At 47.2% G+C, this 14,141-nt stretch overlaps 1 protein-coding gene and 1 long non-coding RNA gene across 5 annotated transcripts in view; one reads left to right on the forward strand and one right to left on the reverse strand.

Annotated features, from left to right (window-relative positions):
* LOC139277370 (uncharacterized) overlaps positions 1-3,755 on the reverse strand; it is a 130,647-nt gene extending 126,892 nt beyond the window's left edge. The window contains exon 1 of the long non-coding RNA XR_011596074.1: positions 3,707-3,755. This is a non-coding gene — a long non-coding RNA (uncharacterized lncRNA). The remainder of the gene's footprint in view (positions 1-3,706) is intronic.
* The window catches only part of rassf1 (Ras association domain family member 1), a 162,649-nt gene that overhangs the window by 41,523 nt on the left and 106,985 nt on the right, over positions 1-14,141 (forward strand). The window lies entirely within an intron of this gene.

Genomic DNA, 14,141 nt, shown 5'->3' on the forward strand with positions numbered 1-14,141 from the left:
TCTTACCCTTCCTCTCACCCTGCCTCAACTTTCCAACAGCACAGAAATGGTGGTGCTAGAAAGTGAATTGGCGCCAGCGATTGTAAAGCTGTTTGTCTGCCTTTAATTACATTTTATGGGTTTTCTGTTGCGTCAGGAATAGCAATGGACTGGAACGCCAACCTCCCTCTTTCAGTTCAATGTGGTATTAATATTGAGAACTGTAACATCCAGCAATCCACCAAACACCAACAAAAAACAAGGGGCCTGACTAACAGAGAATGCTCCTCCCCTCGAGGTCCTTCTCCTTTCATTTTCTTTCACTCCCCCCTTTCTCTCCCTCAGTTGACTATCCAGCTGAACACATTTTGGATCATCAAACAGGAAATTAGGAGTGCATGCAATAAGGGTGCAGCAGTTATAATGGATGACTTTAATATGCACATAGATTGGGCTAGCCAAACTGGAAGCAATACGGTGGAGGAGGATTTCCTGGAGTGCATAAGGGATGGTTTTCTAGACCAATATGTCGAGGAACCAACTAGGGGGGAGGCCATCTTAGACTGGGTGTTGTGTAATGAGAGAGGATTAATTAGCAATCTCATTGTGCGAGGCCCCTTGGGGAAGAGTGACCATAATATGGTGGAATTCTGCATTAGGATGGAAAATGAAACAGTTAATTCAGAGACCATGGTCCAGAACTTAAAGAAGGGTAACTTTGAAGGTATGAGGCATGAATTGGCTAAGATAGATTGGCTAATGATACTTAAGGGGTTGACTGTGGATGGGCAATGGCAGACATTTAGAGACCGCATGGATGAATTACAACAATTGTACATTCCTGTCTGGCGTAAAAATAAAAAAGGGAAGGTGGCTCAACCGTGGCTATCTAGGGAAATCAGGGATAGTATTAAAGCCAAGGAAATGGCATACAAATTGGCCAGAAATAGCAGCGAACCTGGGGACTGGGAGAAATTTAGAACTCAGCAGAGGAGGACAAAGGGTTTGATTAGGGCAGGGAAAATGGAGTACGAGAAGAAGCTTGCAGGGAACATTAAGGCGGATTGCAAAAGTTTCTATAGGTATGTAAAGAGAAAAAGGTTAGTAAAGACAAACGTAGGTCCCCTGCAGTCAGAATCAAGGGAAGTCATAACAGGGAACAAAGAAATGGCAGACCAATTGAACAAGTACTTTGGTTCAGTATTCACTAAGGTGGACACAAACAACCTTCCGGATATAAAAGGGGTCAGAGGGTCTAGTAAGGAGGAGGAACTGAGGGAAATCTTTATTAGTCGGGAAATTGTGTTGGGGAAATTGATGGGATTGAAGGCCGATAAATCCCCAGGGCCTGATGGACTGCATCCCAGAGTACTTAAGGAGGTGGCCTTGGAAATAGCGGATGCATTGACAGTCATTTTCCAACATTCCATTGACTCTGGATCAGTTCCTATCGAGTGGAGGGTAGCCAATGTAACCCCACTTTTTAAAAAAGGAGGGAGAGAGAAAGCAGGGAATTATAGACCGGTCAGCCTGACCTCAGTAGTGGGTAAAATGATGGAATCAATTATTAAGGATGTCATAGCAGCGCATTTGGAAAATGGTGACATGATAGGTCCAAGTCAGCATGGATTTGTGAAAGGGAGATCATGCTTGACAAATTTTCTGGAATTTTTTGAGGATGTTTCCAATAAAGTGGACAAAGGAGTACCAGTTGATGTGGTATATTTGGACTTTCAGAAGGCTTTCGACAAGGTCCCACACAGGAGATTAATGTGCAAAGTTAAAGCACATGGGATTGGGGGTAGTGTGCTGACGTGGATTGAGAACTGGTTGTCAGACAGGAAGCAAAGAGTAGGAGTAAATGGGTACTTTTCGGAATGGCAGGCGGTGACTAGTGGGGTACCGCAGGGTTCTGTGCTGGGGCCCCAGCTGTTTACATTGTACATTAATGATTTAGATGAGGGGATTAAATGTAGTATCTCCAAATTTGCGGATGACACTAAGTTGGGTGGCAGTGTGAGCTGCGAGGAGGATGCTATGAGGCTGCAGAGTGACTTGGATAGGTTAGGTGAGTGGGCAAATGCGTGGCAGATGAAGTATAATGTGGATAAATGTGAGGTTATCCACTTTGGTGGTAAAAACAGAGAGACAGACTATTATCTGAATGGTGACAGATTAGGAAAAGGGAAGGTGCAACGAGACCTGGGTGTCATGGTACATCAGTCATTGAAGGTTGGCATGCAGGTACAGCAGGCGGTTAAGAAAGCAAATGGCATGTTGGCCTTCATAGCGAGGGGATTTGAGTACAGGGGCAGGGAGGTGTTGCTACAGTTGTACAGGGCCTTGGTGAGGCCACACCTGGAGTATTGTGTACAGTTTTGGTCTCCTAACTTGAGGAAGGACATTCTTGCTATTGAGGGAGTGCAGCGAAGATTCACCAGACTGATTCCCGGGATGGTGGGACTGACCTATCAAGAAAGACTGGATCAACTGGGCTTGTATTCACTGGAGTTCAGAAGAGTGAGAGGGGACCTCATAGAAACGTTTAAAGTTCTGACGGGTTTGGACAGGTTGGATGCAGGAAGAATGTTCCCAATGTTGGGGAAGTCCAGAACCAGGGGTCACAGTCTAAGGATAAGGGGTAAGCCATTTAGGACCGAGATAAGGAGAAACTTCTTCACCCAGAGAGTGGTGAACCTGTGGAATTCTCTACCACAGAAAGTAGTTGAGGCCAATTCACTAAATATATTCAAAAGGGAGTTAGATGAAGTCCTTACTACTCTGGGGAGCAAGGGGTATGGCGTGAAAGCAGGAAGGGGGTACTGAACTTTCATGTTCAGCCATGAACTCATTGAATGGCGGTGCAGGCTAGAAGGGCTGAATGGCCTGCTCCTGCACCTATTTTCTATGTTTCTATGTTTCTATAAATATCCTAGACAGCAAGGTTTTCATGACACCTGCCCACATTTGGTCAAATGGTTTCTGTTTCCTCTCGCACTAAAAGCCCCTCATTCGGAGTTCCATCTTGTAATAATGAACCCTCGCACTTGGCACCAGATGGTGATGACCTGGATCACCGTGCCAGTCTGAGAGGCGCCTTTAATGTAGTGAAACGTCCCAAGGCGTTTCCCAGGAGTATTATGTGCTAAAAAAATTTGACACCGAGCTGCATAATTAGAAATCAGGGCAGGTGACCAAAAGCTTGGTCAAAGAGGTATGTTTTATAGAAGCTACTTGAAGGAGGAAAGAGAGGTAGAGATGCAGGGCCCAAGTTTCCACATGATTTGTGCCTGATTTTTTAGGAGCAACTGATGGAGAACGGACTATTTTAGAAATCGCAATTCTCCACATTTTTTTTTCTGCAGTTCTAGTCAGGTAGAACAGTTCTACTTTAGAACAGAATTTTTTCTTCAAAAGGGGGCGTGTCCGGCCACTGACGCCTGATTTGAAAGTTTCCACAGTGAAAACGTACTCCAAACTAAAGTAGAATGGAGCAAGTGAAGATTTTTGTAGAACTGAAAAAACCTGTTCTCCACATTAAAAAATCAGGCGCAGGTTACAAATTAGGCGTCCAGAACGAGGTTGGGGGGGGAGGGGGGGGGGGGAAGGGAACTCATTAAATTCTACAATAAATCCTTATTTATACTTCTACAAATATTATACAAATAAATCCAACCTGAATAAACATTTATAAGCAAAGAAAAGATTAAATAAACCATCTTCCTACCTGTGTGAAAGTGCTTCAGCCATCGTTCGAAGGAAACCGCCGTTTGTTGCCGCGCAGGGGAGGGGAGGGAGAGGAAGGAGACAGCAGCTTGTTGCCGTGGAGAGAGGGGAGGGAGGGGAAGGAGACAGCGGTTTGTTGCCGCGGAGGGGAGGGAGAGGAAGGAGACAGCAGCTTGTTGCCGTGGAGAGAGGGGAGGGAGGGGAAGGAGACAGCGGCTTGTTGCCGCGGAGGGGAGGGAGGGGAAGGAGACAGCGGCTTGTTGCCGTGGAGGGGAGGGAGGGGAAGGAGACAGTGAGAAGGGTAGCCTCAGTGCTGATGTGCTGATGGCAATGTGATTTTATTAAAAAATGTTCAAAAATTAAACAGCTGCAAAGAACTACAAAAATGGCCGAGTGCCAATGTTTTTCTCACACTGAGCATGCGTGAATGCTCCAACGCGCACGCGCAGCGTTGCCGGCAGGAAAAAACTAATTTAAATAGTACCCGCCCCCTCCCACTTACAAAATCGGCGCGAGTGTAGGCTCCGCCCCCCTGGGCGCCGCGCCAAACAGACAAGGAGCTGCAAAGCGCTCAAGAATAGCGCGTTTTTTTTCTGGCGCCGTTTTAGGTGCGAAAAACGGGCGCCCAGCTCGGAGGGGCGCCCGTTTTTTATCCTGTGGAAACTTGGGCCCGCAGAGAGGTTTAGGCAGGGAGTTCCAGAGCTTGGGGCCTAGGCAACACAAGGCACGGCCACCAGTGGTTGAGTGATTATAATCAGAGATACTCGAGGGCAGAATTAGAGGAGCGCAGACATCTCGGGGGTGGGGGGGGGGAGGGGGTTGTGGGGCTGGAGAAGATTACAGGGATAGGGAGGGGTGAGACCATGGAGGGATTTGAAAACCAGGATGAGAGTTTTCAAATCGAGGCGTTGGCTTCTGGTTAAGCAATGTAGATCAGCGAGCACAGGGAGTGATGGGTGAGTGGGATTTATATGGTATAGGATTGCCAATCCGCCAGGATTGCCCTGGAGTTGCTGGGAATTAAAGGTTAATCTCCTGGACACTGCAGCAAATAATCCAGGAGAAAAATCATAGGGGCATTAAAAACAAAATGCTGTTTTTAACATTTTCTGTATATATTTTTGTTAGTTATAAAAATATTGGCAGTGGTTTTTTTAAAAAAAAGTTTGACGGTCAAGAATCATCCAATTGAAGCCAAAGCATTGGCACAGGAAGGCGGGCGGCGTGGGGATGGACATGTCAGGTGACCAGTGACGGCAGTGTGGGGCCGGGGTGGTGGGAGGTCATGTGATGAAGCCTCCAGGAACCGCAAAGTAGTGCAACTGGTTTTGAGAACAGTAGTTTTTGCTCTGTGTTGTGGAAGAGCCAGTAAGGGTCTCTATAGGGTCTCTGATTGAAATGCTGTACGTCTCCCATGTGTGGTCACATGGTGTGCGGCTGTGCATCACTGTACTGACACATGCAGGCTGCAGCTGCAACTTAAACTGTCCACTGTACACATGCCACTCCGTCAGCATTGCATTAGGGGAAAGAAGGATGCAGAGTCAGTTTGCACTGGTAGAGGAAGCATCTAGACACAAGAGTCTGAATGTTGTGAGGTCAGAGGCCAGCATCCTACAGAAAGTTTAGAGGCTGCACAACACTCAGTGGGCGAGGTTCTCGAGTATGATTGTTTCCTCTGTACTAAACTCTCTACCACAGCAGATTTCCAGTTATTTACTCAACAGTGAAGAAACCTCAGCAAAATTTCTCGGATATGCTATTTGGTTAGCATGTTCGGGTGAAATTCCTCTTTTCGCTATTTTTTAAAATCCGTATATTCTATCCTATGTGGTATAATTCTCACTGAGGTTTCCAGTTCCAGGAACAGTGCAGTTGTCTGTGCGAGAAAGAAAGAAAGACTAACATTTATATAGCGCCTTTCACAACCTCAGGGCATTCCCAAAGCGCTTTTCAGCCAATGAAGTACATTTTGAAGTGTGGTTGCTGTTTTAATGTAGGAAGTGTGGCAGCCAATTTGCGCCTCCACAAACAGCAATGAGAGAATAATCAGATAATATGTATTAGGGAATGTTGGTTGAGGGATAAATATTGACCAGGACACCGGGGAGAACTCCCCCACCCTTCTGCAGATAGTGTAACATCCACCTGAGGGGGCAGACGGGACCTCGGTTTAATATCTCATCTCAGCTGCCGAGGCTGCACACTCTGGAATTCTCTCCCTAGCCCTCTGCCCCCCCTCAACCCCCCACTAAGACTCTCATTAAAACCCAAATCTTTGACTAAGCTTTTGGTTACCTACTGTTACCTATTCTCCTCTGCTTTGACTCGGTGTCCATTTATTTAATTACACCTCTGTGAAGCACTTTGGCAATGCATTTCTGCATTAAAAGTGCTATATAAATTTCTGTCGTAAGAGTCGCAAATAGAGAAAATAAAACTTTTCAGTAAAATGGTTAACGGTGGCTCCTCAACGGCCCTGGAACAATCTGTCACATGGTTTGGCACTGACCCATGGAAATCAGGAAGGTCCCAGTTTCAGTGACTGGTCTCTGCTGACAGCTGATCTCTCAGTTGTGGTAAAGATGCTTTAAAATGTCCCTGGGTTAGGGAGGCAGAAGATCAGTCGGGGCTCATTCAACTGATTGCGATTAAATGACTCTGCTTGAAGTGTGTGCAGGGCGACGAGTGAGGATAGGATGAGGTTCAGCTGTAATGTTCCATGTAGTCCGATATCTGCTCATCGTTCACTATCTGCAACAAAGCCCCAAGGCTCTTCACAGGAGTGTTATCCGACCAAAACTTTATACCGTTGACGGCCTAGGCATTAAGCCCTGGAATTCCCTCCCTAAACCTCTCCGCGTCTCTCTCCTCCTGCAAGTCACTCCTTAAAACCTACCGCTCTGATCAAGCTTTTGGTCACCTGTCCTAAAATATTGAGTCGGTGTCAGATTCTGTTTGATGTTCCTGTGGAACAGCTTGGGATGTTTTACTACGTTAAAGGTGCTATATCAATGCAAATTGTTGTTGTTGAAACACAAGAATAAGAAGGTGGGGCCTGCTTTGTTTCCAAGAGATTCTCAGCCCATTAAGTGAAAAGTAAGGAGTTGTGAAAGATAGTGTGTGTGATGTTAACTGCCTGGGTCTGGCCTAAAGCAGGGCCTGGCTGAGGTCAATCATGCCTTTGAACAACTTGCATTTATACAACGCATTTAATGTAGTAAAATGACCCAAGGCACTTCACAGAAGCGTAATATAAAATTTGACACTGAAAGTGTTGTGTTCAGAATAACTCCTCAAGACTGTGTTGTAAGCTCAAACCATTGTGACCTTGGTCTCTCTAATGTAACTCCAGAGTGAGGAAGCAGCATGGTAGATTACCTTTTATACCTGCTTGCACAGGTGACCCTTGGGTTTCCCACAGGTGTGCCCCCTGGTGGCAAGTCTTACACATTGGTGAGGTTTGCATACATAACAGAAAGGTGATATTAAGACTAAAAGGTTTTAAAGAGAGTCTTTAAAGAGAGGTGGAGAGGCAGCAGTATTTAAGGATGGAATTCAGAGCTTCAGGCTTAGACCGCTGAACACACGGCTGCCAGTGGTGGGGCGAATGGAGTGGGGAATGCACAAGAGGCCGGCGACAAAGGAACGTAGAGTTCTTCAGCTGCGCAGCCTGAGGAGAGTCCAGGCCTGTGACTGCTGGGTGTGTGGTTTCTTTGCCATGCAGTATGTGGTGGGATGTACCAGCGCGTGAGCTGCTCGGGTTGTGTACGAGGCAAGGATGAGAGCAGTGGCTGGAGTGTTTCCGGCTTGTCGTGTGACCCGGTCGTTCACTGAGAGAGCAGTGAGGAGGTGGCTGCTCTTGGTTTCAGTGGGAGGAGGAGGAGGAGGCATCAGGTAGTAAACATATTCAGTCAGGGAGTTAACCCTCGCTACTCCACACTGTACTCCATGTCTGCAGAGCAGCAGTATCCAGTGAAGCAGGCTATACATCAAGAACATAAGGCTGCTTTTATATTACTGCAGGACAGAGTCCCCTTGCCCTCCGAGTACAGAGCTCTTTCCATGTTAATAACCCTCCGTCCCATTGGGAAAATAACACCCGCGGTTTTCCGCTGTCTCACACTGCTGTCGGGCCCCCTAGAAATGCCGTACCACAGTGCACATCGGGTTAATGTTGTGAGGCAGTGGTGACTGTGCTTGCATGCAGAAAAGTAGCTGGCAGAATTTTAAAAAGAACAGATTTGCATTTATATAGCGCCTTTGATAACCTCAGGACCTCCCAAAAGCGCTTTACAGCCAATCAAGGCCTTTTGAGGTTGTAATATAGGGAAATGCAGCAGTCAATTTGCCCACAAATAGCAATGAGATAAATGACCAGTTTTTAGATGTTGGTTGAGGGATAAATACTGTCCAGGACATCAGGAACAATAGTTATGGCCACCTGCTCTTTGAATAATTATAGCCACCTGAGAGGGCAGACGGAGCCTCGGTTTAACTTATCATCCAAAAGGCAGCATCAACTCCATCAGTACTGCACTGGGGTGTCGGCTTAGACTATGTAATCCAGTCTCTGGAGCGGAGCTTGAACTAGCAACCTTCTGACTGGGAGGCGAGAGTGCTATCCACTAAGCCATGGCTGACACCAAAAGATCGCTTCATCGAACCACAAAGCCCCAGCTTGTGATAGAAACTTCAAACAGTTCTGTACTGTAGAGAGCAGTGGACACGGCGATGATGTCACAGGGAAATAGAGAACCCGACAGTTCAGTCTTCTCCAGCCCCATTTACACTCCAGCATTGGGTTTCTTCCAAGTTGCTGTTTAGATCCCATATTAGGAGTAAATCATTTTCTTCCGGTGCTTCTGGTGTGTAGCTCATGAGAACTGGGAGCTGGACGCCAGAGGTCCGACACCAGCAACCAAAGAAAGGCTGCCGGCTGCCCAAACATTATCGACATTTTGGGGGGGTTTTTTGCCTCCTGGGGGGGGTTTCAGATTATTGGAAAGAATGAAGGTTGTGCCCCTCTGCCCTGACACGCCCCCTCTGACATATTCCAGCTGGGCGTGTAGGTCTCCAGTTACTGAGAGTTAGGTGACGTGTCAAGAGCTGGGTGTTGAGGAGGGCTGTGAAGGTGGCAGTGAAACCTCGGAGACAGCAACATGTTTCCCGAAACCCCAACTCTATTTTAATTAAATAGTCCTGAAATATCTGGATTGGTAGCATAGTGGCTATGTTTCTAGACTAGTAATTCAGAGGGCTGGACACGAGTTCAAATCCCACCACGGGGAATTTACATTCAGTTCATTAAATAAATCTGTAATAAAAAGCAAGTATTAGTAATGGTGACCATGAAACTACCGGATTGTTGTAAAAACTCATCCGGTTCACTAATGTCCTTCAGGGTAGGAAATCTATTGTCCTTGCCTGGTCTGGCCTATAAGTGACTCCAGATCCACAGCGATGTCATAACTACTCTCCTGAAATGGCCGGGCAAGTCATTCGGTTGTACCAAACCGCTACCAAGAAGTGTCACCACACGGACTGCAGCAGTTCAAGAAGGCGGCTCACCACCACCTTCTCGAGGACAAAGAGGGATGGGCAATAAATGCTGGCCTTGCCAGTGATGCCCACATCCCACAAAAAACAGATATATTTTCTCCAGACTCCAGAGTCCTGTAGATAGATAATGGCCATGAAACAGTCTGCAGCATTTCAATGGAAAACACATTAAGCCCCCCTCCCCACCCCCAAATGACCTTGGTGATCCAAAGGACATTGAGGTGGTTCCATCTTGCCAAACAAAAAGAAGGACCCTGTGTCTTGTTTACCCGCATCACACGGCCCCTTTCACCTTTCCCCGGCCAACCTTTACAATGATTTCTGAGCAATTATATCCTGTTCTTTCTCCCTGCAGCCTGACTCTATTCTTTGGGCTGATTTCCAACAATACTCTGAGGCTCCCTCCTCACATTTCAGACTGCCCCACGTGCACAAGCTGTGTGGGCCAGGTTACTAATGCACAGCCCTGACTGCAGCACCCTTGTGTTTTATTCAGCCAAAAAAGGGTTTGGGGTTGGAAAGAATAAGAACGTAAGAATTAGGAGCAGGAGTCAGCCATACGGCCCCTCGAACCTGCTCCGCCATTCAGTAAGATCATGGCTGATCTTCGACCTCAACTCCACTTTCCCGCCTGATCTCCATATCCCTTGATTTCCCTAGAGTCCAAAAAATATCTGTCTCAGTCTTGAATATACTCAATGCCCACGCCTCAGCCCTTGGGGTAATGAGCTCCGAAGATTCACAACCCTCTGAGCGAAGAAATTCCTCCTCATCTCAGTCTTAAATGGCCGACCCCTTATCCTGAACTATGACCCCGAGTTCTAGACGCTCGAGCCAGGGAAAATGACCTCTCAGCATCTACCCTGTCAATCCCCCTCAGAATCTTGTATGTTTCAATGACTGACTGACCAGCTAAGATCCTGAAATGTGGGCTGTGAGCTGAGTGGCCTTTTTTTGGCTGTTGCCCATGTTCTTATTTGACCACCTCGGCCTCCACCCTCCCCTCCAAGTCACACATCATCCTGACTTGGACATATATCGCCGTTCCTTCATCGTCGCTGGGTCAAAATCCTGGAACTCCCTCCCTAACAGCACTGTGGGAATGCCTTCACCACACGGACTGCAGCGGTTCAAGAAGGCTCGCCACCACCTTTTCCAGGGCAACTAGGGATGGGCAATAAATGCTAGCCTTGCTGGCAATGCCCACATCCCCAGAACTAATTAAAAAAATATCTCCTCATGCATAAATGTTGTATTTTTCAATAGTTAACCAGCATCTCCACCAGAGGGCGGTGTCTCCATTTACATGTTGGGGGTTGGAGTCTGCCTGGCAACCGGTTCAATGTAGTTTGGGACATTTTCTCCTGGGAAGGTGAGGAGCGAAAGCTTCCTTCTGTAAAACGCGGATGGAAATTTCCCGCAGGAGTCCCACCAACTCTCCGGCATAACTTCACCGGACTGCGGTTCCTCTCCCAGCGCTCCTGCGGAAGGGGTAAGTACGGATGGACATCGATAACAATGGGCACACCTCTGATTGCACGGCCTTGTCACCCACGTGTTCCTGGCATCCGGAGGTGGAGGGGGTTCATTTTTAAAGAGCCTGCCGCGACTTGAATTGACCGTATGTGGCTGGATTAAACTCCCCGGCTTGTGATATTGAATGCTTTTGTTTTTTGTAAGTTTTACCAGACACTTCCACCGGCCTCGACACACATCAGAGCTCGGCTGTGGGAGATTTTACCCCCAATCCCCTGGGCGGGCTCCTTGTTTGGGGGGGGTGGGAGGGAGGAGGAATCCCGCAGGAGCCCACTGGAAAAACGCCAATGACCCTCGGCCTATGAAATCAGCCAGGGTCGGAGGTGAGCCTTTGATGCAGGCAGAACTCCCGCCCTGCCGAAAATGTCCTGGGATTACTCCCGCTCCCCATGTGGAAGGTTACGGTAGCCTCGTGGTCATGGCACTGGACCGGCAAGTGGCAACGGTTGTGAGTTCAAATCCCGCCATTTCAAGTTGTAAAATTTAATTAAATAAATCTATTAATTTGTGGGTTAGCACCAGAAATTAGGAACATAAAAGCTGTATTTTAAAAAAAAACAACAGATTCATTCACGTCCTTCAGCCGTTTCTACCTGGTGTGGCCTGGACTCCAGTAACAGAGGAACAGAAGTGGGCCATTCAGTCTCTTGAGCCTGTTCTGCCATTCAGTTAGATCCTTGCTGACCTGTATCTCACATGCATTTACTCGCCTTAGCTCCACGTCCCTTTTGGGGGAGGGAATTTGAAAATTCTACCCTTTGTGTGGAAAAAATACTTCCCAATTTCCTTCCTAAATGTCCTAGCTCTAATTTTAATCTCCCCACGTTCTTGATTCCCTCACCAGAGGATATAATTTCTCCGTATCTACCCTATCCAAACCTTTAACAATTTAACCACCTCGATCAGATCACCCTCAAATTCCTATACACAAGGGAACCTAAACTCCAGTAACCTCACGATAGGGTTAAATCTAAATGGCCTTGGGAGAAATAGGGAGGAGGTGATAAATATTGCCTTGTCCATATTGCAGGAACAAATAAATAAATTAATAGATATCTGAAGTCAGTTTGCCCATCCCTAATTGTCCTAGAGAAGGTGGTGGTGGTGCTCCTATGTGCCTGTTGTCCTTGTCCTTCTAGTTGCGGGTTTGGGAGGTGCTGCCGAAGAAGCCTTGGCGAGTTACTGCAGTGTATCTTGTAGATGGTGCACACTGCAGCCACAGTGCACCGGTGGTGGAGCGAGTGAATGTTTAAGGTGATGGGTGATGGACGATCAAGCGGGCTGCTTTGTCGAGCTTCTTGAGCGTTGAAGCTGCTCTCATCCAGTAAAGTGGAGAGTATTCCATCACATCGTGACTTGTGCCTTGTAGGTGGTAGGAAGGCTTTAAGGAGTCAGGAGGTAAGACACTCGTCGCAGAATATCCCACCTCTGACCTGCTCATTTCTCAACTATATGCTGCCCCTTGGCGATATCATCCAAAAACACGGAGTCAGTTTCCACATGTACGCTGACGACACCTAGCACTACCTCTCTACTACTTCTCTCGATCCCTCCTTGGTCTCTAAATTGTCCGACATCCAGTACTGAATGAGCAGAAATTTTCACCAATTAAATATCGGGAAGACTGAAGCCATTGTCTTTGGTCCCCCGCAGAAACTGCGTTCCCCAGCCATTGACTCCATCCCTCTCCCTAGCATCTATCTGAGGCTTAAACCAGACTGTTCGCAACCTAAGCATCATATTTGACCTCGAAATGAGCTTCCGAGCACTACATGGCATAACTAAAACCGCCTCCGTAACTTTGCCCGCCGCCGCCCCTGTCTCAGCTTTTCTGCTGCTGATGCCCTTATCCAAACCTTTGTTACCTCAAGACTTTACTCCAACGCACTCCTGGCTGGCCTCCCACATTTTACACTACGTAAACTTGAGGTCATCCAAAACTTGGGAGCCCGTGTCCTAACTCGCACCTAGTCCCGATCACCCATCACCCCTGTGCTCACTGACCTATATTGTCTCCCGGTTAAGCAACGTCTTGATTTCAGAATTCTCATCATTGTTTACAAATCCCTCCATGATCTTGCCCCTCCCTAGCTCTGTTATCTCTGGGACTGCGATGATTAACCTCGAACACCCATCTTCCTTTGTGCTAGGTATAACTCCAACCAGGGCAGAGTTTTCCACTGATCCCCAATTTTACTAGGACTCCTTGATGCCACACCCGGTCAAATGCTGCCTTGATGTCGAGGGCAGTCACTCTCTCCTCACTTCTGGAATTGAGCTTTTTTTCATCCATGTTTGGACCCAAGGCTGTAATGAGGTCTGGAGCCGAGTGATCCTGGTGGAACCCAAACTGAGCGGTGCGCAGGTTATTAATGAGTAAGTGCTGCTTGATAGCACTATTGATGATACCTTCCATCACTTTACTGATGATTGAGAGTAGACTGATGGGGTGGTAATTGGCTGGATTGAATTTGCAGCAGTAATTACACTTCAGAAGTACTTTGTTGGCTGTAAAGCACTTTGGGATGTCCTGAGGCCATGAAAGATGGCAAATAAATGCAAGTTCTTTCTTTCTTTCTAAGCACAGCCCGCGAGAAAGGCAACAGGAGGGTACAAGATTCCCATGCCATGTGTTGGGTTCTACCCTTCGACCAATATTCCCTCTAAGATACTGTGCAGCAATCGCGAAGGTACTATGCAGGCCACTCTCGAGCTGTTGCATCGGAACAGGAGTAGGCCATTCTGCCCCTCGAGCCCATTCTGCCATTCAGTGAGATCATGGCTGATCTGTGACCTAACTCCATACACTCGCCTTTTCCCCACATCCCTCCAGCGCAGCAAATTAGGGGGCATAGTTTCAGACTAAGGGGTCACCCATTTAAAACGGAAATGAGGAATTTCTTCTGAGGTCGTGAATCTTTGGAATTCTCTGCCCCAGAGAGTGGTGGAGGCTAGGTCATTGAATATATTTAAGGTGGAGCGGGACAGATGTTTGAATGATAAGGGAGTCAAGGGCTATGGGGAGCGGGCAGGGAAGTGGAGTTGAGGCCAAGATCAGATCAGATATGATATTGAATGGCTGAGCAGGCTTGAGGGGCCAAATGGCCTACTCCTTCTCCTATTTCTTATGTCCTTATGTTCTTGTGTTTAAAGGTACAACATACAAAAATAAATTAGAGGAACTATTGCTTTTGACACGTGGCTGGTTGAGAGTCTGCTCGCCAGTGGGATGTGGGGAGAATTTCAGTTGCAATCTTCCAGAGTTCTTATTGTGTACAGACTCAGAAATCATGTGATCCTAAAGCAACGTGATAGAGCATACACATGACCCTATGTGA

The sequence above is a fragment of the Pristiophorus japonicus genome, chromosome 12, assembly GCF_044704955.1.
Source record: "Pristiophorus japonicus isolate sPriJap1 chromosome 12, sPriJap1.hap1, whole genome shotgun sequence".
NCBI classification, from domain to species: domain Eukaryota; kingdom Metazoa; phylum Chordata; class Chondrichthyes; family Pristiophoridae; genus Pristiophorus; species Pristiophorus japonicus.